The sequence below is a fragment of the Phaethon aethereus genome (assembly GCF_964289735.1).
Source record: "Phaethon aethereus genome assembly, chromosome: 3".
Lineage (NCBI taxonomy): Eukaryota > Metazoa > Chordata > Aves > Phaethontiformes > Phaethontidae > Phaethon > Phaethon aethereus.
In genome coordinates, this window is record NC_138576.1 from 8,572,047 (window position 1) to 8,598,437 (window position 26,391).

Consider the following 26,391-nt stretch of genomic DNA (forward strand, 5'->3'; position numbering starts at 1 on the left):
AATGCATCTTGCAATATACCTCAGCTATACAGACTACAATTGTATATGTTTCAGAATTAGCTTAAAAGCATCCTTATAATAAAAAATAATCTCACGCAGAGAATAAATTACTGCCTTTTATAGCAATTCCCATTTTTTGCACTCCAAGGATTTTTACCATCACAGCATTTTTATTTTTTAGCCTTCAATGGCTTCATTTACAGCAACAATCAACTTTCACACATCATGAAAGAACCATAATGATTAAAATAACCTATGAAAGTGTTTCCATCCTGCAATAAAGCACCTACCTTGCGTGATGCCTCCTTTTATAAAGCCTATTGGTACTAACAGAATGAAATAATAGCATGCCACGTCGTCGTGTGTGGATGTGAACTACTAAGCAACCTACATGTTTTATATACTGGCGGGACTTTTAAGGGTAAGACTTCCCTCCAACTTTGCAGACCAAGTGGTTATCAAGGTGAATAATATACTCTCCACCTGGGCGATAGCCTGGCGGTTTAGAAACCAGTGATCAAGATGATAAAAGAGCTGATTTTAAATACTAAAGGATTTTGGTTTTATTTTATGTTTGCAATAGGTCAAGGTTCTCATTTTCTCAGTGTAACACCTTGAACACATTCCTCTTCAGACAGATCTGTAAATCAACAGCAGTTCTTTACATGGAGTCCCTCCCTACAGAAAGTAAAAGGGACCTGAAGAGTGTGTAACTATAACTGCATTTGATGCCACTGCTGGGCTTGGGCACTGGGCTGCCAACGCATCGCCAAAGGGCCTTATGGTGAAACGAAGATCCAAATAATCTCTGTGTTCTCCTGCTTCCTCAATGAAACTCAACAGGAATCGTTTCAACAAAGCACTAGTGGTTAAACAATATGAAAACAGGCAAATATACAACTGTTACATGAAAAGAAATGGAAGTTGTCCCAAGCCCCAACATCTGTGGTGCACATTTTTCAGGCCTAAGTAAATAAATGTCACCTTGCACATTTATGTCTATTTAATGGAAACACAGTAGTGTCTGAAAGGCTAATTATTCTGTGCTGAAATGGGTCAGTGCTCTCCAGAGAGCAAGCAGATCATTAGAGAGGGCACAGGAATAACAGCAGGCTTGTGTCAGATCTGTAATAGGCGAAAATAAACCACTCTGTCCTGTGGGTGCTATAGCAGGGACTATTTTTAACAAATTCATCTGAGCTAAAGTACAATGATACATTTTGAGCAAAACTTATAATGGGAACTGAATGTTCACTCTTCTGCAGGGAAGTCCAGCCTTTTGCTGGAGGTTTGATGCCTAAAGTCTGACTTGACCATGGACGCTTCAGGCCTCAGTTAAAGACCAAAGATGCTTTGGACACCAGGGATGTTCTACGCGATTTAGGGTCAAAGTGACTAAAGGCTCTGGTTTCACAGGAACAGCATCAGGTGCTTTCTTAGCTGCATATTTTTGGAAACAATTTTTCTGTCCCTTTTCACATATGAATGGCTTTTTTTTCTGTCTTGGTCCATTTTCCCTCTTTCACTTACAGCAACTACATTTTCCTCTGACCAATTTTCTATCATTTCATGCCTTAAAGACAGTTACATTTCCTCTAGACTTTCTGATACTCTCTTATCCCCTACTTAATTTCACTTTTGTTTTCTGTCATTCCCCTTTTCAAATTTGCCCAGCTACTGTCCACCATCCCCATTTGCACTTTTCCTAAGTTCCTATTCAAAATCCTTTTCTCTAGTATCTGTGGCAGCCCTTTACAACCTTCCTTGCAGAAGCATTTCAAGACAAGGGCTCCAACCCAGACTAAGCCACACTTACACAAGGGGTCAATCTCCATCTCACCTCATTCCATTTCCTCCTTTTAGAGCTCATGATCAGTTATTCTTAGTGCTCATGGAGTGCAACCACACTGATGGATACTGCACTCCAGGAGAGGAGAGGAGCAGAGTTTAGTTGCACTTGGAACGGGCTGAGGGTTTTTGGAGGTGGGCTCAGGGTAAGCAGGATAGTAGAGACCATCTGTGAACTCATGACTATGGTTGAGATGACTGCTGAATAACAAGACACAAAGTTCAGCCACTGCCCCTATAGATGTTGTGCTCTCTGTACTATCTCCAATATTGTGAAAGCTGGTTTGAGCATCTCAGCCCTCAAACGGCTCCCCCAGGTAATGGGCTGATTACTTGGACTTTACTGAGCACCCTTTAATTACATCCAGTCCTGCAGTTCCTGGACACAGTTACTATCTGTGCTCTTTACACATTTCAGTGTGCTTTATACTGTATGCGTTCATTAAAGGATGCAAGCCAGAAAACAGGTGTCTGCAGCAGTGGTGCAACATGGCTCATACAAAACCAGAAATCAGAACAAGCCCCAATCAGAAACTGAAGCTCTGTTTTTCTATAGAAAGTCTGAGGCCAGAATTCCCTCCTTGTCCCCCTGACTTGTTACAGTGCTCTCCACAGAGAGATAACTACGAACAGTCCTGTATTTTTTGTAGCTCAGTTTCTGAACTAGAAAGAGAAGAGGCAGGTAGAGAGGAGAAGGAAGCCAGGAGACTGCATCGATTCATTGATCTTCCTTGCTGAGGCCCCTTTATATTACTAAATAACTAGCAGGCATTAGTATTGGACACAAGGTTATATCAGAACGGGCCCTCACTCTTGGAGTATTTGTAATGCTCACACTGTGCTTAGCCAGGCATTAATGATTTATGAGGACTCAGGATGAGTTGCAAAACAAATTTTTTCACCGGGTAATAATGACTGCCGATGAGTTGTAAAAGGAGAGACAACACAGTGCAGTCCTGGCAGTGAAAAATGAGCTCCGCTGTCTCCTGCTAGTCCCTCTTCTGGGCTCCTCCTAATTTTCAGCATTTCCTCCAACAAATGGAACTTCCTGAAACCTTCAGAAAGGGATGTGCTGGGAATTTCCTAGTGGTTATTTACTCCTCTGGTTTCTTTGTTCTTACAGAGGGTTTTTTCTTTCTTTGCTTTTTTTCTCATTCAACCTTTTTTTAAAGAGATCCAGGTAAAAAAGAAGTGCAACAACAATTGAAGTTCAAAGTTTCAGTAGGGTGGGCACTCATGTTTCCTGTCCTCAGTGAATCACAGCAAAAGCACTCGCATCCATAGTGCAAGGGATTTTCCTACCTGCCCCAGGTGCACACAGGCGTTGGGATTGCAGAAGCCAAGCCAGCCCTTTGTGTCTTCTTCATCACTGCCGATGCTAAATCATTCTCAGTCAAAGACTGCTTAAAGTTTTCTTCATGAAGAAGTATACAATAGACACCTCTGCAATTACGAGCCACATAGCGGTAGAACCTAAAGGGGACTTGACCTGAAACCTGCAACTGAACATCTCTACAGAGCTTGTGAAAGGAAGCACTTTCTATTTTGCCACTATCAACCTTCATATCTCTGCTTGCGGGCATTTAAACATAATTATATTGAGAGTCTCAGAGACAATATGAGGCAGAAGGTGTAAGTGACTTTCCTCGGGTCAGGAACAGAGCCAGGAAGAACTCAGAAGCCGTGATTCCTGGTCCCCCAGCTCCACCCATCACACTACATTTTCTCCCTCTTAATTAATGGACAAATTACAAATTAAATTAAACTGAAGAGCCCATAAGCATTGGATCAAATGTGGGACCAAGAACAACTGTGTAAGTGTGTAGATCAAGTAAAGGGAACAGAAGTTATATAGTGAATCTTTTTTTAAAATTATGATCAGAAACAAAAATGAACAAGGAACTTATTTTAGTTATTAAATGAACAATTTTATTTATTCTGTATTTTAAGCACAGTGGAGGCTGGATACCCAGTCAAAGATCCTCTCTAAGCATATTCCTGTGGCAAAATGGAAGCTCTCAGGCTTCTTTCCACTTTTAATGCAGAACTCTTTACTTAAATTCTAGTAGATAAGGCTTTAAAAGGGGGCAGCCAGAGCTAAAATATAATGAGGTGTGAAATATTGAAGAACACTTTTTACAAACAGTATTTTTTAAAATTTGCTTGGAAAAACTAACTCATTATAAAACTGCAAAGGGTAATTGATGAAACATCACTTATTATTCTTGTGAAAAACATGCAAGAGACCAGTGCTTGCCCAGACAGCCCCATGCATTCATGATTGGGACAGAAAATGTGGGAAAGCCAAGAAAAGTTACCAGAAGGAAAATCCAATTACTTTCTTTCCTTAATAAGTAAGGAGATTAATTCCCAAGGTTATGCTCTAGTTGTGTAAAACAAGCATTTTAACCATTAAGTGCCAGCACTGCCTACACTTGCTCATTTTCATAGACAGTGGTAGAGCGTGTGTAGCTACAAGAAATGAAATTATCACAGAATCACAGAATCACAGAATCACTAGGTTGGAAAGGACCTTCAAGATCATCAAGTCCAACCATTAATCCAGTGCCACCATGTCCCCTAAACCATGTCCTGAAGCACCACATCCACACGTTTTTTGAACGCTTCCAGAGATGGCGACTCCACCACCTCCCTGGGCAGCCTGTTCCAATGCCTGACCACTCTCTCAGTGAAGAAATTTTTCCTAATATCCAATCTAAACCTCCCCTAGCGCAACTTGAGGCCATTTCCTCTTGTCCTATCACTAGTTACTTGGGAGAAGAGACCAACACCCTCGTTGCCACAACCCCCTTTCAGGTAGTTGTAGAGAGCGATAAGGTCTCCTCTCAGCCTCCTCTTCTCCAGACTAAACAACCCCAGTTCCCTCAGCCGCTCCTCATAAGACTTGTGCTCCAGACCCCTCACCATCTTCGTTGCCCTTCTCTGGACATGCTCCAGCACCTCAACATCCTTCTTGTAGTGAGGGGCCCAAAACTGAACACAGGATTCAAGGTGCGGCCCGAGTACAGGGGCACAATCACTTCCCTGCCCCTGCTGGCCACACTAGTTCTGATACAGGCCAGCACGCTGTTGGCCTTCTTGGCCACCTGGGCACACTGCCGGCTCATGTTCAGCCGGCTGTCAACCAGCACCCCCAGGTCCCTTTCCGCCGGGCTGCTCTCTAGCCACTCCTCCCCAAGCCTGTAGCGTTGCATGGGGTTGTTGTGGCCAAAGTGCAGGACCCTGCACTTGGCCTTATTAAACCTCATACAGTTGGCCTCTGCCCATCGATCCAGCCTGTCCAGATCCCTCTGCAGAGCCCTCCTACCCTCCAGCAGATCAACACTCCCGCCCAACTTGGTGTCATCTGCAAACCTACTGAGGGAGCACTCGATTCCCTCATCCAGATCATCAATAAAGATATTGAACAAGACCGGCCCCAGAACCGAGCCCTGGGGAACACTGCTTGTGACCGGCTGCCAGCCGGATTTAACGCCGTTCACCACGACTCTCTGGGCTCGGCCATCCAGCCAGTTCCTCACCCAGCGAAGAGTAAACCTGTCTAAGCCACGAGCCGCCAGTTTCTCCAGGAGAATGCTGTGGGAGACGCTGTCAAAGGCTTTACTAAAGTCCAGGTAGACAACGTCCACAGTCTTTCCCTCATCCACTAGGCGGGTCACCTGGTCATAGAAGGAAATCAGGTTGGTCAAGCAGGACCTGCCTTTCATGAACCCATGCTGGCTGGGCCTGAGCCCTTGGTTGTCCTGCAGGTGCCCTGTGAGCACTCTCAAGACCAACCGCTCCATAATCTTCCCCGGTACAGAGGTCAGGCTGACAGGCCTGTAGTTCCCAGGATCCTCCTTCCGGCCTTTCTTGGCAAGCCTCCAGTCTTCTGGGACCTCCCCTGTTAACCAGGACTGCTGATAAATGATGGAGAGTGGCTTGGCAAGCTCCTCCGCCAGCTCTCTCAGTAAGCAAAAGAGCTAGCAGTCCAATAGGAGTTACGAGTGATGGGAAAGTGTGTACCGTGGTGAACCCATCCTATTGAACCACACAAGAACTCATGATTTTTTGCCAATTTTGACAAGTCTCTCTTTCTCCTCAACACAATGCCTACAGACAGAGAACCCCAAAACCTGGAGGGTGCCATAATAAACTGCCCCGTCTACCCTCACACTGCTGATACGTAGCTTGAAGCAGCTGCATAGAGAGGCAACAACTAAATGCCTAGTTTCCTCGTTGTGCCAGTCTGATGGAGTTAAGCAGGCACACTTGGTGCTGCAGTGGCTGATGCTGTTCTCCACTCCCCTGGGCATCTTGACACTACAGACCAGCTACCACTGAACATCATCCCTTAGGGTCTCCCATGATTATCAGGCCGGGGGTTAGTTATTTCCCAGTTGACAAATGAATACACTATCAGCTACAGAAGCTTCCATGTGGTGTGAAGACAAGTATGCACCCCTGAGAACAGCATCCTACCTGGGACTGAGAACAAGAAATAGGTCCCTTATTGTCTTTTGGCCTGAAAGAAAAGAGTAGTAGTGAAAACGGGGAATGAGCGAAGCCTGGTGGGAATCATTAACAGATGAGGATGTTTCAGATACTACCCTGTGATCTCCAGTTTCCTTCCTGGACCCTAAAAATTATATGTCCAGTTATCTGGACTGCCTCTGCCGTCAAATAGAGACAGAAGCATGTCTCATGCACAACCCAGCCCCTTCTGCATGCTCAGCCAGGTAGGATGCACTGCCACAGGTGTCCCTCCCCAAGGATTACCAAGGGAGCTCAGATAATTAGTTGAGACCAGATTCTCCTTTTTTTTTTTTTTTTTTTTTTTTACAGAAGGTGACAATCTGTTGCAGATAAACGCTTTCACCTTTTTTTCCTATTGGATCTCAATTCCATTTGAACTTCTTTGTTGAGAGCAGAAGGAGAAAGGGGCGTAACAAAGCTGGGACTCGCCTACACAAAGATCCTTTTTCGGTGAGATGGGGGAGGCAGATGAATGAATACTCTTGCTCTGTACTGTTTAGTGCTTGCGGCTGCTAATGGCTTGGGTTGGAGGTGCAAAATACAGTCTGTATGATATTGTTGTGTCCAGCCATCCTCTCTCAGTCTGTATTGATTACGGAGTTTCCACAGGATGCCGTCCTGCTGCAAAGGCATCTGAAAATGTTCGACTGTTCGTGGCCATCTCCTGAATATTTTGCTTTCATAAGCCCTTAAGCCAGATAAAATGAACTGAGCCCAATAGTGACTACAGGAACAATGAGGCTGTGCCCTACTGAGTCTGTGCTACCCAGCTATACACCCTAGTGAAGATGGAACATATGCTGTTGAAGAAGTATCGCTGCTGGCACAGCTACACCAACCTCTGAACAAAAGGCAACGAGAGTCATCTTCTGCTGGCTTTTGTCAGCACAGCAATGTGAAATCCAAGGTGTCAAGTTGTCATACTCCAAGCTGATACAGCTATGGCAGTAGGACTTTGTAGTGCAGACCAATCTGTCTAGATCTTAGTCTTGTTGACACTGTTATACACCTGTGCTGCTAAAGAAAACAGTAACAGATGCTGGAGAGTGGGAAATATTTTTGATTCCCATACTAAACAACACATATGTGGCTGTATATGATAATTCTACTCAAAGGATTGCTGGCAATGACATGCCCCATTTCCCTAAATAATTTTTCATTGTTCACATAGCCAAATTCTTCTCACCTTGTTATGATGAGAAAGGGTCGACAAAGTCAGCTGCAGTGATTACTCACTTGAGGAAGATAACTACAGCTCTATGTGTAAATGGAGCTTTTCTAAATATATTAAAAACTCAGGGAAATCACAGTATCGTGTTTTGAAACCAATTTGCAGTCTATTATCATCACTAGAACTGACATTAGGAGGTACCCCCAGGATGCCTTTACACATTACAGAGTTGATATTTCCCTATGTTAGGACGTAGAAATATTTCAATATACTTTCTGACTATATTCAGAGATTAACCACACCCCTAATTTCTAGAAATTCTACTTTAAATGCAACTTTGGAGAGATTTTGGTATCATAGTTATGCACAAAAATAATAAAAAAGGGAGTTTGGGGGCTAGAATGATTTTGCTGCTTTGATTTATAAGGTAAAGTCTTCTATGGTATCCATGCCTGCTAATTTATGATCATACAGGGTTACAAATGCACAGTGAGCATACGTGACTGTCTTTGAAAATGAACTGCATTTACATTACATATATGGATGCACAGAAAGAATGAGAAAAACATGGAGACAATCTATCTCTCTAGTTTTCCAACACAGGCTGTGATCCATGCAAGGACAAGCAGCAAGACTGAAGGATCCAGCATAAAAATACCCACTGACATGTTGAGATAAAGATGCAGCTTCCAATATAAGGATCTGCTGTTTTGGGTTTTTTTTTTTTCCAGAATTCACCCCTGATTAAATATAAAGTTGGCTGCAGCCTCTTCTATATTGGCCAAGGCAAACAAACCCCAGGGGATCCTAGCAAATTGCCAGCCCGGTCCCTCGTTCCATATAGAACATGCCACTATTTCAGTTAGCACTGTAACTTGATTTCCAGGCAGACAATAATTTTCTCTGGAGACAGAATGAGAGAGAGAGACAGGCAGGAAGACAAGGAAAAAAAAATATCTGTAAGCACTGGAAACGCAGAATAGCCCAGGTTCAAAGAGAAATTTAGTTCTGATTGTTTTATTTACCAGCAGGCAGCCCAGAATATCAATACACACTTAAGAGAAGGCTAAAATATTTATTACTACGTGATCTGGGATGGATTCAGTATTATCCTAATTGCTTGTAGCAGAAGACTAGCAGATAGCTTTTAGACCTTTTTGATCTCTTCATGTAGTGCAAGGCATTAGCTAAACGTTTCCTAGTTTTGAAGGCTTTGAACAAGAAGCACCCATCTGTGAAACCGATAGTGTAATCAACGGGCTCGCCGGCATGTCAGCAGTAGCCGAATGCTGACCAGTTTTGGTGGTGTAAGAACAAAAGCTGCGAATCGTGTCTTAAACGGCAGCCGGTCACGTGCGCGTGCGTACGTACAGCCTGCGAACAAAACACTTGCTTTCCCAAATAGGAAAATAAGACAAGACAGGTTTCTGCAAATAAATCACTGATGGAGCCAACACAAATTTCATCTATTAGGGTAAAAAAAACCCCAAATCTGTAAGTGTGACACCTGACAATCAAAGACTTCAAAGCATTTAAAGATACATTAATTAGCAAGGAGACGGGGGTGTCCTCTGCCTGTTGCAAACAAAGGCAGTGCTGCCCTGTTTCAACATGGGCAGGACTTAGTTTTTTTCTTAAAATGTACATAAGTGTAACCAAATAAATCCACCTTCACTGTCTAGTGGTCGCGCACACCTTTTCTAGCGTCCGTATACCACAGTATATGACGCCTAATGAAAGCAAATAAAACCAGCTCAAATCTTTGGCATTGAAATCCCACTCTTTCAGAAGATATTTTACATCATCTATAAGTAATAAAGCACTAAATCTAAGTATTTAGGCCTATATACTCAGTGGATGGCTTAGTACCGGGTATATGTTACACACTGGGTTACATGCATGTGAAAGCATCTCTTGGCCGAGCCGACATCCAGTGGCCATAGAGAACTGTTCTTTTGGTACAGCCTGTGTCTCCACAATGAGTCTCAGGAATTCATTACACTATCAGAACAGACAAGTGTAATCAAATATTGCAAAATAAAAAAATGACAATGGTGCCAGCAAACTCTAGGCTCTCCTTCGGGGTAGTCTGCAGGCCAGCAACTCTGCTTCAACAACTGCTTCCCTGCTTGGTAGCTTCAGCATGTGTCGGTGGCTGCACTCGTGTCCACTCACAGTTACAGAATTAATTATAATAGTTAAAGATAAGGCTGTTAACTTACCTAAGAATCATAAATGACTATGGGGTTGGAAAAAATTATAAGCTATTTTTTGTGCACCATGAGCTTTAGGAATCTGGTATCATATGTTCAAAAAGCCATAATTTGTGTCAGATTTCATTTGAACGTTTCCCTAGCTGTAACATTTTCAAATCTCTAGATTCTACCTGTCCTAAAGATGTGAAAGACTTTATAATTGAATTATTTTCTTCTTTTATAAACACCGTAAAGTTTTCAAAGTCTAACAGTGTTGTAGCTGTTTAGGATATATTTTGTAAAAAGTCTTCCTCACTTCTGCCTAACTCATGTTTCCCCTTAACAGGGTAAACCTTGATTTTTAAATCTTTACTTTTAAACAAACTTTTTGGAAGGCATTGTTGTTAATATTAAGTATTTTTGTATAAATCCTAGTAAAGTCACTTCCTAGTATCCGTGTTGCCTGAATAGTGAGTTTTTATAGGAGGGCAAGAGAATATGAGTTGTGACCGGTTGATAATGTAAGAAACCATTTAACTGTTGTTTGTATTCATAGAAGAACAAGTTATCAGGAAGTGTTTAAGCAGCTGCCTTACCAAACTCAGAATAAAAAAAAAGACACTTTTAAGAAGTCTGTTGAGATTAAAGGACAAAGATTTCTTTAATGAGTATTAAAATTTATGGGCTCTCTAAGAATTAAGCAAGCTTATAAAGACTATTTTGAGAGCTGAATGGCTTTCACATAATGAAGATGGTTGATAAGACTTGGCTAAAACATTTCAAATACAAATGAAAACAAAGGGACGCCTCAGAAAACACGGTGATTAAGTCAAAATTTCAACTGTGAAGGCAATATACAAATTTCACAATCATTTCATAATCCGAAAATGCTACTAAGACCAACCCGCAAAGGTGCTGAACCTATGAAAGGATGACAACAGGCAATTTTGAATCTAGACAAGCATGAAAGAAGCGTGTTTTTCTCCTTCTGTGTAGTTATGGAAACAGAGAGATATAAACCCCCTCCTAACCGAACAAGGGCTTTCTTCCTCTCTCCGCTCCCATCCGCAACTTTACAGCTGTCACCACAAGTCATCGCGCTCGCTCCTGCAAGCCAGCAGGCAGCAAGCAGGCATCTGAGGCGAGGAGAGAACAAAAGAGACGGCGATACAGCTTCAGTTCAAATGACAGCCTCACCAGGGCTCCAGCTGGCACTGGGAAGACAAAGTTGTAAAGTTTTAGGAAAGAATTGAAGTAAATTTCTTTTCTAGAGGTCTTAGCGGGAAATCAAAGATGTATTTTAATTTAAGATACTAGCAGCTTCTCTTGCTAAGGACCGAGACAGCTAGACCAACAGCTCCCCAGTGGTAGTCTGCAGGATGACGGGGGTCCATGAAGCCACTTGCACTGTTCTGAAAAGCCATATACAGCGTAAAACATTATTTGTTTCCAGCTTTGAATCTGAGTGTTAAAGACAGTGAAATGTAAGAAATGTCGAGGGCTGACAGGTATCTTTGAAAGACGTTATTGAAATCATGCAGTTCCGGAGAGAGGACATGCTACAGCTTTAAGTAAACTGGAAATAATGGGATCTAATTTAGATAGAAGATTCTTGATGGGAATTGATCTGTCTGTCTCACAATGAAAATCAGAAATCCGCTGATGTAGATGATGTAGAAACTTTCTTTGGTACAATGGACTTAGGGGAGGTCACATTAGTATTCCCATTGATTCACTTCTTGGGCTTAAACTAGAATATAATCTAGGGGTTCAAATTTAAAATGGAAATAGATAGCCATCCATAAGCTATTTTACTCACCTGTGCCACACTAAAACAGGGCTTACTACTAATTTGGAAAAGAGGGCTGCTTTTGAGGTCCTCTTGAAGGGCAAATGGTTTCCTGCAGCCTTAAATTCAGTGATGAGATCTCCAAAAAGAACAGACAGAACTGGGAATGAAATAACTACTGTTTATTGTCTGTGGTCTTTTTAGTTTTTATTTTGCATTCTTCAGTGATTGTTTACTTTGTCTTCCTTGATGTATTGCCCTATGACACTGAGTAGAACCTGGTGTCTCTAACTAGTGTGAGCTGTGTGTCTGAACTGGTTTCAGGAGAGATAATTATTATAATTTGATTTATTATTTCTTATTTCTCTAGACCATTAATTTTCATATATCATATACATATTTATGAAAATTGTGGTACTTTTAATTAACTATATGGTATTAGCAGTTTATACGTACAAATTAACAACCCTGGGAACAAACTCATTAAAAATCTATGGCTAAGCTTCAAAGGCTTTGGGATTTCACCTCTTGCGTACTTGCCCTCTCCCCGCGCCGGCAGCAGGAGGCTAACATGTATTTAAAAAGAACAAATATCTACCTGTGCAAAAGCTGCCCTTTACATTTCACAGGAAATGTCAATATCTCAAAAGCTGGTTTTGTCTTCCCAAGTATGTGTGACCCTTTCTGTGGACTGAAGATTTCATGCGCAGTGTTTTAAAAATGAAAATTGTTCTTAATTTTAATTTTTCATTTGTATGTACATTTTTGCGTGGCTTAATAAAATGTCATTAATCGTGACAATATGGCACAACTGTCATGTCTCACTATGCTGATGTTTTTAGGGTAGTTTAGAAGCATTTTTCTAGGTCATTATTTTTAATTAATACAACAAATTAGTATATTTTTATTCAAAATGTCAAACTGTTTTTATCATAACACAAATAGGAAACATTGACCTAGAAAATAAGATGTTTCTCTGGTACTAAGTAGCAACAGTGTAATTAAAAGTATGACATTATAAAAGGAAAATACAGTATTTGACCATTTTACATGTTAATGAACTATCATATCTACTTGTTATTTAAGTTTTATTAAACTGGATAGCAAATATAAAATACATTTTGAACCAATAACATCTCTCATAACAAATTCTAGAAATATGTACCTTGTTAATGATGGTTAAATGACTTTTCTAATTAGTGTGATTTGGAAAACACTCTGATTGAAATGGTGTCTTAAAGCAAAAAATAGTTTCAAGGACAATTTATTTCAGTGAAGACACTGTCAATACTACATCAGGCGACAACTATTTATCTATAATCAGAGGTTGCTTTAACACACTTATGTCTGTGCAGTAACTAGTAGAGTTAAACTGATGTAAAGCCCTTTTAGGTGACAGTAAATGTTTACCTTTTCTAACCAACACGTCTGTAAAATAAACACAGATATACAGACACACACTTGCAATATTATCAAAGGAACATTGTTTCTTGACTTCCTGACACATTTCAATGTTAATTTTCTAGTCACTTTAATTTATGTCTTGGGTTTTGTTTAGTTTTCCTTTTTTCCTTTAGCTGTTACATCTTTATATTTCAACTCCCTCTTGTACGCTTGTGATTTTCTCCTAGCAGTATTTTTGTAAAGGTAGTAATATATCATTGAAGAATGTGATTAAGACACTTTTGTGCATTCCTAAGGACATAAAATTGCTAGACTGAAGTGTAATTTGGGTAGGCTGCAACTCTTTTAAAAAACTACATAATGCTGTAAGTGCAAAATAAAGCTGAAGATGAAGCATCAGCTCTTGGGTCCTTATCTGCAAGAACTCTAAGAAATGAAAAAAACCCAGAAGATTTAGATTAAATTTTGCAAGATACCCAAGTAACTTTTGAGCCTGGGACTTAACAGCTCTTGAAAATTTAACCTATCTATAATTTGTCATAAAGAAAAACAATGTTTTCTCCTGAAATAATAGGGTCAAACTGCTTTTGACTAATCTAAGTAATGTCAAAGGTTAAAAAGATAAAGCAGGAAAGAAAGTACCTACTCTGTAAAATAGCCATTCATCAGAGCTTTAAATCTCTGCTTGTTCTGCAAGGGAACAGTCTGCGATGACAACTTCACATCCCCTTTTGTAGGGGACTATAAAATTCTTGTCTTCATCACACAAATTTTACATCATTTTAACACCAATCTTTAATACTGGTTTAAGCAAGAGAAGTCAAGAGTTCAGAACTGGAAGTGCGAACTCTAGCTATTCTTACGTTTTTTTCCTCTGTAGCTGATGGATCCAAAAAGTAGCCCAAACCAGTTCTTTCATGGTCTTTAGTATTCAATCTATAAGTAAGAAAAATTAATACAACTCTCTAAAAACAACTGCAGAGTATCAAATAGAGCTTCTAGAAGGGAAAAAGACATTCAATAAGTCTCTGACTCTACTTGATAAACAATCCTTTTCAAGTGCTTTTTGAAAGCAGAAAGAGACTATAGTTGCTGTACACTCACACATTTGGTGGTGAACTAAAACAATGTCTCCCCTATGCCAAAATTTAGAAAGCCACAAAGATTTCTGGTATGTTAAACTTAAAAGAAAAGTCATACTTTTTTTGGATGTAACAAGCCAGCTGCTGTAGATTTGTATGGAATCTACTGACAAACAAGGCTGCTGATTATATTTTTGGGTTATTTACTTTTTTTTTCATGGAAGAAGAGGACTTATAGGCAAAATTCAGAAGAATGAGGCTAGGAGTAAACCTAGTGAAAAGACATCTTGGAGCAGGATAACCATAAATAAAGTAAGATTGTAAAGCAAGAAAATAAAAAAAAAAAAGAAAAAGAAAAAGAAAGGACCTGGAGTTTCACGGGACTGTGCCAAGCCACAGAAAATGGAAGGCATGTTCTTAGGTGCCAAAGGTAGAAGTCAAGACCATAATGAAAATCCGATGCTACGAACTGTGCAAAGCAGGGCTCTTTCAGGACTGTGCCAGTGGCAGAAACCAGTCTGCAAATGATCAAAGAGGTTCTTTTTATTGTGAAAAACACATAGTACCTCACATGCACATACTAAAAGTGATCCAGGAACATTAATAGCTGTTATGTTGGAGTTAAATCCTCATAGACCAGGCTAACTCTAAAATAATGGAAGTATAAAAGATTTTAAAAAGTTACACAGCTTCCTAAGGGATAGGTATGAAGGCAGAAACACTCTGCTACATTGGACCTTCCTCAAAGAAACTTTTTTCCTCCCATGAAAACAGAATTATAACAATGCAGCTGTGGCAGATGTTAGTATATGAATATTTATATATCCAGGGGATATTTTGGTCTAGTCACCAGCCATGTTAATATTTGAATAGATTAATCAAAGCACTAAGTTCACAAAGCAAACTGCCCCCTCACCTCCTCATAGATGGATGCGGTTCATATTCTGAATGATGTGATGCTCCTGATGTACCCAGCCCCACATCATCAGGTACCTCCAGACCACAAAAGAGAGTGCAGGGTAGCAGTGCTGGATTTCAAAAGGACCCACGGCACTACGGCAAAACAGCACAACACAGCGTGGTGATGTGTGGGCATCACTAACTCAGGACCAAATGCAGGCTGGTCTGATGGTGCTGTGCTTAATTAAGCTTATTGATCTTCCTTTTAGGAAAGACTTCCAGCTGTCCCAATGGCTCACACATGTAAGTAGCCTGCACTTGGGCCTGTGACAACAAAGTCCTCCTGGCACAGCACAGCATGGTTTGCCCCATCAACTTAAGTCTCCTTTAACTCAAACTCTAAATCACCCTTCTGGCATCTAAAGCAAAGCATGATGCATCTCCCAAGCCATTGGCTCTGATGGGTTGGTGGAAACTTCAGCAATAAACCTTTAATGCACTTTTTTTCATGGACCTATAGAAAATATCGAGTTTGCATGCATAGTGGTAACACAACAAAACTTTTTTAACCAGACCTGAACAAATTTTCTTTTTGAGAAACATGTTATGTAGACACTCAGACACACACGAAAGGCGCTGACATTACTGTGGGAGGAATCTAAATGGCATTAAAGCAAGACTATGCTTTAAATTGCTTTTCATGCTTTAAAAACCAGCAAAGGAGAACAATGTACAGTACATGCCTATTCATTTCTACTAGACTGGAAAGTAACACAACTCTTGCTCTTTTATCAATTTCAAGTTGAAGTATTTATTTTGTATACCTGGTTTCAAATTCATAACTTCACGTATAAAATATACATGCACTGGCAATATATTAACTCAGTCTTATTTCCCAGTATTAATGGTATCACAAACAGATCAATGTTTTTAATAAGAAGAATCACAGCTGTCCTTGAGTGACAGAAAAACACCTAAGCTACATTTATTAAAATCTTTACTCTTTTTTTTTTTTTTAATGAGAAGTGGGGCATTCCTGGAAAATCTACAAAATATTTAAGGAAAACATCTGAGCGGGTTGCTTTTTCTCAAGGCTGGGAAATGCTAGAAAGATCTTTGATGTGTCAGCTTTGACAGTTGTTTCAGTCCACCTCTGTTAGCATTGCAGCAGACGGCTGAGGATGCGATTGCTTTCCTTGCACTCGCCGGTCCTTCAGGCAGAGGACAGGAGAGCACTCCTCAAAATACTGCTTATTAAAACTGAATTGTGATAAACATACTTGCATACTTTTACACAGGGTACACTTTCTGGGCTGAAATTAATCAAATCTACATTTAGCCGTGTAAAAGGCATTTAGCCTTAGCTTTGTTATCCAAGCTCCTTCTGCAGACAGAGACAGGCATCTCCAGAGGAGGAGTCTTCTCGCTTCCTTGGGCATCTGTTTCAGCACAGCTGGGTTTCCCCCAGGGTTGTCCATCTCTCTCTATTATAAAGTACAAAGGAAGGCTAGCTGATTAGCTTTGATTAGCCATCCACATTTTTCAACTCCTTTGATCCAGCTGGGTTGACTCTCATCCACTGAAAGGCAGAGACTGCTGAGGGCTGCCCTCATCGCTCCTGGTGGATGGGGAGCACCCGGCACTGGAGCCACTGGCATGAAGGACACCATGCATATGCTGGCAGCTGATTAGGCCAAAAAGAGTTTTCCTGGTCTGGGGAAAATCAGCACGTGACTTTTTTCACTGTTTGGGAAGTCACTGGGAGGAATTGAAGAGGTTTCTGAAGCCATAAAATCTCTGAAAGCTCTGAAAGAAAAAGCATGTGAACTGAATGCAAAGAGGGAAAGGGGAATTCGAACATAAAGGAAGTTTAGGATTTACTTTTGAGAACCAGGCTGTTGGTCTGGGCATAACTGAGGTGGAAAACTGTTACAATCCAAAGGCTGGATGACTGCTTTTGAATAGTAGCTACACAAAAGCAAACCTTAATTGGTGCTGTTTTGTTCCTGACCTATTCTAGTGCAACTTCCATTACAAAATTGCCATTCAGAGTCCAGGAATATTTGCCATCCAAAATCACCTTGAAGAAAGAGAGTAATAATTTGTATATCCATAGAGATTGAGGAACCACAGTAGCATATCAAAGAGAGGAGAAAGAGCTCTAGATATGCATAGGAGGCAATTTAGTTATTTAAAAGAATTCAGGAAAGCTTGTCTTTAATCTGAACTACTTCTGCCAAAAAATAATAAATTGCATGGGCACCCAATGAAGGGCAACTTAAGACTTCGATCTCTTTATGTGTTCATGCCACCCCACTGCTTGATGGCTTCACCATCCCCTGTCACACGCCGCTGGCTGCCTTTTTTAGGAGGCGCTACTCATCGCCGGTCGCACCCTCAGCTGCGGTCGGGCTGCGATGCTCAGCGCGCTGCTATCCCAGAACCCCCGACTGCTGGCACAACAGCCCTTCCTGCGACGTTCTGCGGACAGGCACGAGGCAACATCCACCGCCTCATTTGACAGTGAAGGAGACAAACAACGTGTTCACTTTGGCTCTGGAAACCCAAACGCACCCTCCGCGATTTTGATCAGAGAAGCAGCGCGGCCGCGTTTGCCTTAGAAACCACGCATACATCATTTGAAACATTAAGAGCCAGGCTGGCACTCGTCCCTCCAGCTTTACCCTGCAACCCGAATCTCCCGGCTGACAATGAGATGCTTCGTTGCTGCTCTGCCAGGACGTAATTTTCTTTCCACCCAGCAACGGGCACGAAGGCATTTGAAACCACACTGTAACCCTGACAGGCGCTCTGACGCCTTTCGAGGCCAGCAGAAAGAAAAAGACAGAGAGGGGGTGAAAGAAAGACAGAAAGAGTATGCAAGGATGGGGAAACTACACTGAATTAGAGTTAATTAAACCCACGCCTTGACAATGTTTAAATAACAGGATTCTACACCTAGCCCTGGAACGCCTGCACGGGCTGTCACTTAATTTAAAAGAGCACAATAGCTAAATGCCAGTCTCCAGGCAGATCTTTTGCATCTGTCTGATACTGTATTCAAAAGTTATTATAAAGCAGCAGTTCAGAATTTTCTTCAGAGTTTGACAATAGCCTTCTCAAACTTCACAGAGCAAACACTATATATGTCACTTGTTCTTGTAAACCGTGAGGAGAGTTATCCTGGATAGCTCTAGGAAAACCCCCAAAATCTCAAACTTAATCTCCTAAACTAAGTCTCAGTCTAATCTGAGGATGAGAAAAGGAGAGTATTTTCCTAGCAAGACAAATCACATTATTATATGATTTTTTACTATTGTAAAATGCCCGTATAATAAAATCAGTTTATAAAAAAGATCAGAATACCGCCATTTGTAAAAAATATGATCAAAACTTAGTGAATATTGTATTGCATGTTTTTAAAGAATAGTGCTAACACTTGGCAGTGCTATATTCAGCTTTTCATTTTCAACACGCTTTAAGAAGGATCTCATTAATTCTTCCACATCCTATTCAGTGATGGTTGCAGATCTCTTTTCAACTGCAAGTTTTCAAAAATGGTTTCTCAGCTTGAATTTATGTGAATTAGCATTTCTAATCAAAATCAAAACAATCAGAAATTAAGTACCATATTTTATTATAAATGTTGATAAAGAAATATTTCATACTTTCATATTTGAATTCATACTTTGTTTCTTGAAAACAGTGTATATATCAGCAATGAAATTTGGCTGCTATTTATTCAGCTATTCAACATTTAAGATTTTGCTGTATTCATATTTGGTTTTGGTATTTAAACTCATATTACTCACAAGACGCTCAAAAGCAGAAACATGCAAAATGACCAAAATTGACAAATCAGTGCACAGGAGTTATAGGGAAGAAAGATACAGCAAGCTAATATTTAGTCTCTCAATAACGTTCCTGATGCCCTATAGTATATTAAGCATAGTATTCAGGGCTCCTGATGACAAACCTGACACATCCACTTGAACATATTTTGGACAAAATTATTAAAATAAAGTAAGGTCACAGAGGTAATCTGTGACAGAGGTAGCAATTTAGCAGAGATGCTAATTTAGACGCTCCTCGCTCTCAAAAAGCAGAAAACAACCTTATTTTGCACTAGTGAGCTGGAAATACCACACTGGTGCGTGCCCCTCTGGATAGGCCATCAGAGGATGACAGCTGAGCTTCAAGTGATCTTGGTGTAGATAACAGAAATAGGATACTCGCGTTCAGCCAAAAGTACAAGCAGAAAGGTAATCACCAAGGACAAGATTCAAGTTGCCAGAGGACTTGGGTGGACACTTTAGGGTAACCCAGAAAGCGTGTGCATCAGCACTGCCTGACAGCGGGGCACCCATAACTCACTGGGCATCTGCCTTGCGAGGCTTCAGCTCCCCGGACACCAGCCCTCCAGCTCTCAGGCCCAAGCCCCAGCCCACAGCAAACTTCAGAGTAGCCCACAGTGTGGCATCTAGCCTGTCCCGGGTCTGGTGGATCCCAGCCTGGGGGATATCTTCTCTAAAGAGAGTGAATAATTGATTCCTGTCTGAATGCTGGAGCCTGAAAGCTACATTCAAAGGTATGGTAGACTGAAAGTAGGTCTTCTGTAAGGGTTGTTTTTGGAATTGTTTAAATACTAGCAGAAATCAGCCAAATGAGGTGAATGGCTGGTGGATGGCCTGACTGCAATATAGGCTGAATCTCTCCCTTCCCGAATGCATTTATGTGTACGGATAACCCTCTCTTCCTTTTGGAGGCTGTCAAATGTTAAATAAATGATCGGCTGAAATACAGAGTGCTCTTGGTGGGAGAATGCAACATTGAACTCTTTTAGCAGTTCTCCCTCTCATGCGTACCTGAAAGAATTTCAGTGTCGTACTACAATGTGATGGGGTCGTCGAGACACAACATTATCCACACTGTGAGCCATGGAGCCGAGCAAAAGGTGCCAGGAAATCAAATAGTGTGACACAGGACAAATGACATTTCTAAAGACAACAAATAACTCTTTAATTCAATCTGGTGGAAGAAAAAGCAGAAAGAGACAGCATGCTGTGAAAAATACAGGAAATGAGAAAAGCCTGGGCTATTAATAGTTTCAGTACAAATTAAGAGCACAGAGAGAAACATTCCTTTCTTTCCCTCTGTTGGGCTCTACTGCCCTACTAAAAATCTTCTCTCTTCAGGCAGTAACCTTCACGGATCCTAACACGGGTCTAGATTTGTTTGTGTGCCTCTCCCTTGCCGAGAAACCTGTGTCCTTCCTAATTACTTCTAGAGCAGCGACAAAAACCTTGTTGATCCGACCAGACAAATTCTGGCAAGTAAAACATTCAGAACTGTGACTGTGAACATGCCGACTGCTGAGAGACAGGGATGATAATAGCACTGTTGGTAACAATAAAGGGGACATAGGGAAGGATGAGGACTTCAGTTTTGGCCATGTTCCATTTAAAGCAACTACAAAAGACATCTAAAAGAGATGTCAGAGGCAGAGACTCTGACAGGACATCTAAGAGAAGATGTCAAAGAGGCAAGGGGCTGCTCACAGAGATTTCACTACCTGGCTGAAATGATACAATCTTCCTTCTGGACTGTCTCCCAAGAGACTGAATATAGGTATAATGATACTTGATTTCTCCTTTTTTTTTTTTTTAATTGAGAAGGCAAGACAGTCTTAAAGGATCTTGATATGCAATGTATTTTTATTGCAAAAACGCATGTTAGGAAGTGTGTTGCCACCAGAAGCAAGCACTCTCTCCCTTGTCTCAAGGGGAAATATGCAGTTCTTCGTATTCTATGAAGATCATAGAATTGTAGAACGGTTTGGGTTGGAAGGGACCTTTAAAGGCCATCTAGTCCAACCCCACTGCAATGAGCAGGGACATGTTCAGCTAGATCAGGCTGCTCAGAGCCCCGTCCAACCTGACCTAGAATGTTTCCAGGGATGGGGCATCTACCACCTCCCTGGGCAACGTGTGCCAGTTTTTAACCACGCTCATTTGTGAAAAATATCTTCCTTCTATCTAGTCTAAATCTGCCCTCTTTTAGTGTAAAACCATTGCCCCTTGTCCTATCGCAACAGTCTGCTCAAAAGTCTGTCCTCATCTTTCTTGTAAGACCCCTTGAAGTACTGAAAGGCTACAATAAAGTCTCCCTGGAGCCTTCTCTTCTCTGCAATGAGACTCTTTTCTACACAGAGCTACATCTTCTACACAGCTATATTTAGGGGAACTGCCCTTGCAATAGAGAGCCTTTGTGTGTCCTTTGTATACCTAAGGCAGGAAGTCTCTACTCTTTCCCTATGTCTAAAAGAGTCTTTCTGTACAATACAGTTTCAGCTTGCCCTATAGAGTTTCTTCTGTCTTGGTCCTTCACCAAGCTCCTTCCAGGCAAAATGTTGATGCCTGCTGGACTCTTCTGTAATGATAGTTTTGCCAGGAAGAACAAGTTTCTTAGAAAAGCCAAGAAAAGCACTCCTTCTGTCTGTTCTCCAATTGCTGGAAGTCTGCCAGGTGAGGAAACCCTGTGATTCTAACAAAGTTTTCCATCTAGTATGCATGTACTATGCACAGCACACATTTTTTTTATCAGAAACCTGTCTTTATTTTCAAATGCCATCCACGAGTTAAAAATATGCACCCATATAGCAGAGACTCTGTTACTACCCATATATATGTACAGCACATTGGGGAGCATCATATCACAAAGAACATTTTTTGTGGTTTTTCTTTTCAATTCTCCAGTTGCAACACAGAAGTCAGTATTTCAGAAAATGCAAATGCTGCTGAATTAGTGGTTCTGTGGTACTTAAACCCCCCTGAGCAGTGTAACTGAGAGAACCCCCCTGGATTTTCAGTGTCTATGTTTTACAGTAAATGAGTGATAAAAGATGCGCCGCTTGGATTCTTGTCTTTGCTAATAATTACCAATATATATGAAGAGAATGAAACGTTTAAACTCAGGGATGGGGGATTAAAGGATATCCATGATGAATGAGCTGTAGAGCTGAAGAGAATTTGTTGTACATCCTGACCAATATAGCAGTGAAAGTAATCAATCCATTACCTCTCTACTGAGAGAAATGGCAGAGAGATAAGAGGATAATGAATGCCAGGCACAATACTGATAAGGAAGACACTTAAAATGACCAGCCAGAATATATTCCATAGTTAATAGTGCTGACAAAAACAGTGACAAAGTAATAATTTATTCATGGAATAAGAGCCATTCCTGTGAAAATCAAGGTAGCTTTTTAAATTAAGGCAACTATTGAAATTAGAGTAGCCTTATTAACCAGTAGTCATTAATGAAGTATTGTAGAAAAGAATACTTTTAAGGGCTCATTTTACCATTAACATATGGGCTAAATTACAAAATCCTGTTACTTACAAATGCAGATTTTTTTTCTTTCTCTGCCAAACCCTTCTGGCTTTTTCCTTAACCCTTTTCTTTAGTGCAATAAGAATTCATATGAAGTTCCACATATTCACATGCAGCCTGACTGGATAATGCTTTTGGCCAGGGCTGACATGCCCCCTATCCCACAGTCTTTTAAGAGACTGACCTAGATTTTGAGTCCAGTAATAACTTTGAGCACAGCTAAGACTGACATTTAAATATATTTCATGATTCAAAATGCAACACTTACTTAAGAAGCCGCACCTACCTAAAAAATAAAATCTTTTCTCTCTCTGTGCCTGAAGATTGTGCTGTATGAACATACTGTGCAACGTGAAGTGTTGGAGATATATAAGGAACAGCAGTGACTCTGTTGAATGAAATAAAATCTGCATTTTCTCCAAATGGCTACGGTTACAACTAAAACTCAGGATCCTGATTTTCTTTTCCGATTTCATTATACCATTTCTTAAATGCTTATACTGTTTCTAAGAATGTTTGCAGTCATTATCCACTTGGAAACTGAACCTGTGGTCAAGTATACTGGTTTTCCTGGTACACAAACAGGAGTTCTAACCACATAACCTTCTGACCCAAAAGCCTACTATTAAAACTTTAAAACTTCTATTTTCAGGAAAAATATCTTCCAATTATTCAGAGAATCTCTTTCTCATATTTCAGTCCTGGTGCCAGACAGAGATGGGTTTAGAGGGTTTATCACTTCCCACATACAATAATTTTCTCCCTGTATACCCATGACAGATACAGAGCTGTACTGTCAGATTTGTTGTCTCAGACAAAATTAAAACATAACTTTCAGGGACTACAATATTTTGAGAATCCCTTTTTTATATAAAGGCAATTTTATATATCCATTATAGTTAGGAAATTATCTATGCTAATAAATATGCCCACCACAAACCCTACCCAGGCAATTACACCTTTCCTCTGTCTTTCTAAGGACGGTGAAAGATTTTTGTAAGCTTACAAGTATTAGTTACTTAGGCCCTCAACTAGAAAGTGTCCGAGGGAGAAAACAGTCACTAAATCAGGTAAAGGTTTCCTTGGTGGGCAGCTCAGAAATGCTTAGGGGAAAGGGAAAATAGATCTTTAATGTACATATACAGTATCTTCTGTTGCAATTGAGCTCACAGAGCAGACGGCTGCAAGACGGAGGAAACAGGCTTCAGATCCCCCAGCTGCCCGTATTAACCCACAGTCACCGAAAGCAAAAAGAGGGCTCGCTCGGTACTCTGAGCACAAAACAGACTTTTATTCAATTCCATCTGAGCTCATGCAGAGATAGTGACAGTTTTCTCAAAAGGGAACACAACTCGCCTTCTCAGCTCCTGAGCGTTGGTAATGAGCCACTCTAATCGCCTTAGAGTGGCTCAAAATAACTGGGCAAAGGAAACACTGCTAAAAAAATTGCTGAAGTAAACGCTGTTTTACGTTGAAACTATGCTGCTTGGTCGTGCTCTGTTCTGTGTTTTCCAGGCACAATTCTGCCACATTCCCGTGGGTAGATACAGAATTTCGAGAGACCTGATAATTTTCTTAGGCTCCCAATACCCTGACTGATCACTGGTCCCCATGGTTGCAGAGCCTTCAAAAACATGAATATGTGGTCCATATCATCCTCAATACTGGGGATTCAGAAAGCAGATGATACACCCTTCCCTCGTTCCTCCCCATCTCTTTCTTCTCTCCCTCCACTGACCTTCCGGCCTGCCTTTTCCTGTTTTTTCCGTAATCCTGTATCACTTTTGGAGGTCTTGTCCTTTCTTTCAACGACTGGCGTTGGCAGTACTGGGTTTTGCGGATTCCCAGAGGGAACCCCATCAGGCTTCCCTGCATTGTGCGAATACTCCCCATCGGTTCTAAAGAAGCTGCAACCCAACACCATGATGACCGCTGTAAGGAGATTCTGTCGGGAGACCATAGCAACCATCCTCCTAACACAGAGACTTGGACTAAAACATCTCTTTGAGGATTATTTCAATTTACGAGAAATGAAATCACTTCTCTAAGTGAATGTGGTCTTTTCTGGTTTGCTTTGAACATAAGGTTTGGTATGATTGGGAAGAACGATGTTTAAAACACTCAGTGCTCAACAACAGCAATCCAGCTGACAATGGTTTCCAACTTACAAAGTAAGACGAGGAATATGAGGAATAAATTAAATGAATAAAATTAAAATGTCAGCAGAGAAAGCAACTAATCTCCATCAATTCTCTTATGTAATCCAGACCCTTTTGCTGCTGTTATTATTCAAAACCCTTAGGGAACTAAGGATCTAGGTCATCTGCGGGATAAAGAGTGTACTATCCAGGAATCAATATTCACAGTAGTAAATTAAATTATAGTCCTCTCCATGCAAAGAGTTTTATTATTACAAGGAGTGTTGACAATTTAAACTCAACAGGAAAAAATGAATCTAAGCTATCAGTTAACTTTTTCACTATGGCATCTCCCTATATATCATGCTGTCACTTAAAACTGTCAATAATTCTTTAACATTCTGGGAAATAAGATACTGCACTTTCCCAGTAAGCATACGACAATTATAATGATAGGCTTAGATAAGCCACTGCATCTGTTGGAAAGACCATTTCAATTAATACTGAAAAAAGTTATATTGCCATTAACACTGAAGAAACATCAGCACCACCGACAAGGCATTTGAGGAATCCTAAAACATGCCATTGCCATTTGCAACATGGATTTTTAATCACAGCTGTGTGGTAACAGAATTTCTAATGTCTAAAACATGTTAGAGAAGTTGATTTACAGGTATGTTGGTAAATCAGCCTTGCAGCTTTGAGAGTTGCCATCAACTGCAACATCTCGGTGTAGTCTCCTACTGTTTCCTCCACATGTTTTTGGTGGTCGGATTGCTTTTACCTATGACCAACACCCCAATTTAAGACACTGCCCAGATGCAAAAGTCAAATCTTAGTTTTCAACCTAATTGAAGTTGATAGCATATGACTGGGAAGTGAGGGCAATTGTATAGCGTTTATCTAAGCAGTCACATTTCTGTTTTTAAGCCTCCACAGAAAAGCTTCTCATTTCATGGTACATTATGAATCTCATTCACTGCGTTAACTGATGAGGAAGGCAGACTGGTTTGATTGATAGCTTAAACTGGCAGAGCTCGACTCATCTTAACTGCATGCTCTAGGGCATCCATGTGCTGCTGTCTGCACTGCGCCGGGCCCTGGCACAAACCCTGCAGCCTCCCTCGATCCAAAGCAAAGCAAAGTGGCCCAAGCAGAAGATACCTTTCCATCTCTAACAGCATGCTGTTTCCTTGTCTAGCACTGGCCATGACTTTTTTGACTCAATTTCTCTTTGTAATCTGGTGAGAAAAAATGAAATGTGTAGATGAAGGAGAAATGTTGCTAGAGAAATGCAGCACTATTCATGTAAGAGAATCGGCCAATTCCTTTTCTCAGATGTATATGATCCCACACAAAAGACTCTATAAAGCCACATAACAGTGCTACTTTGGGAAACCTCAGAAACTTGAAGTTCAGAAAACTGTGCAAGTAAAGTGTTAAGATCAGATTCAAGGAATGAGAGAAAGAATTGCTTCATTTTTAGCTCAGCAGTCATGCAAGGTTCAAATACATCCAAACGCCAAAGTCACAGTTTGCTAGTTTATCACAGAACACCCGAGGCTCAGCTTGCACAGAAAATTAGGAAGGTTTTTCCTAATTGTTTCCCGAGTGTACAGATGACAACACATAACTACAATTAATATATTCTTCTGCTTAACTTGGGAGGTGGAAGGCATTACTATGAACCAGTGCTTCTCTTGCCAAATGAACCAGCAGATGCAGGAGGCCCAGGAGATGCTGAACCTTCTGATCCCAAAGACAGCCAAATTGTCATGATGCTTCAGCAGCATCAGATGCCTTTGAGGAACACGAAAGCACCAGGCACTGCATACCGACACGTGAAACGGGTTTTCAGGTGCCACTCTGAAAGTGTTTGGAAAGAAAACACGTGTCTGTCCTTCCAAGTGTGCGTGACATCTAGGTGGGGAAAGGG

General features: G+C 40.8%; 1 protein-coding gene across 1 annotated transcript in view; it reads right to left on the bottom strand.

Moving 5' to 3' along the window:
* The window catches only part of KLHL29 (kelch like family member 29), a gene marked incomplete at its 3' end in the record, with an annotated part of 255,138 nt that overhangs the window by 74,271 nt on the left and 154,476 nt on the right, over window positions 1–26,391 (bottom strand). The gene's annotated exons all lie outside the window — the stretch shown is intronic.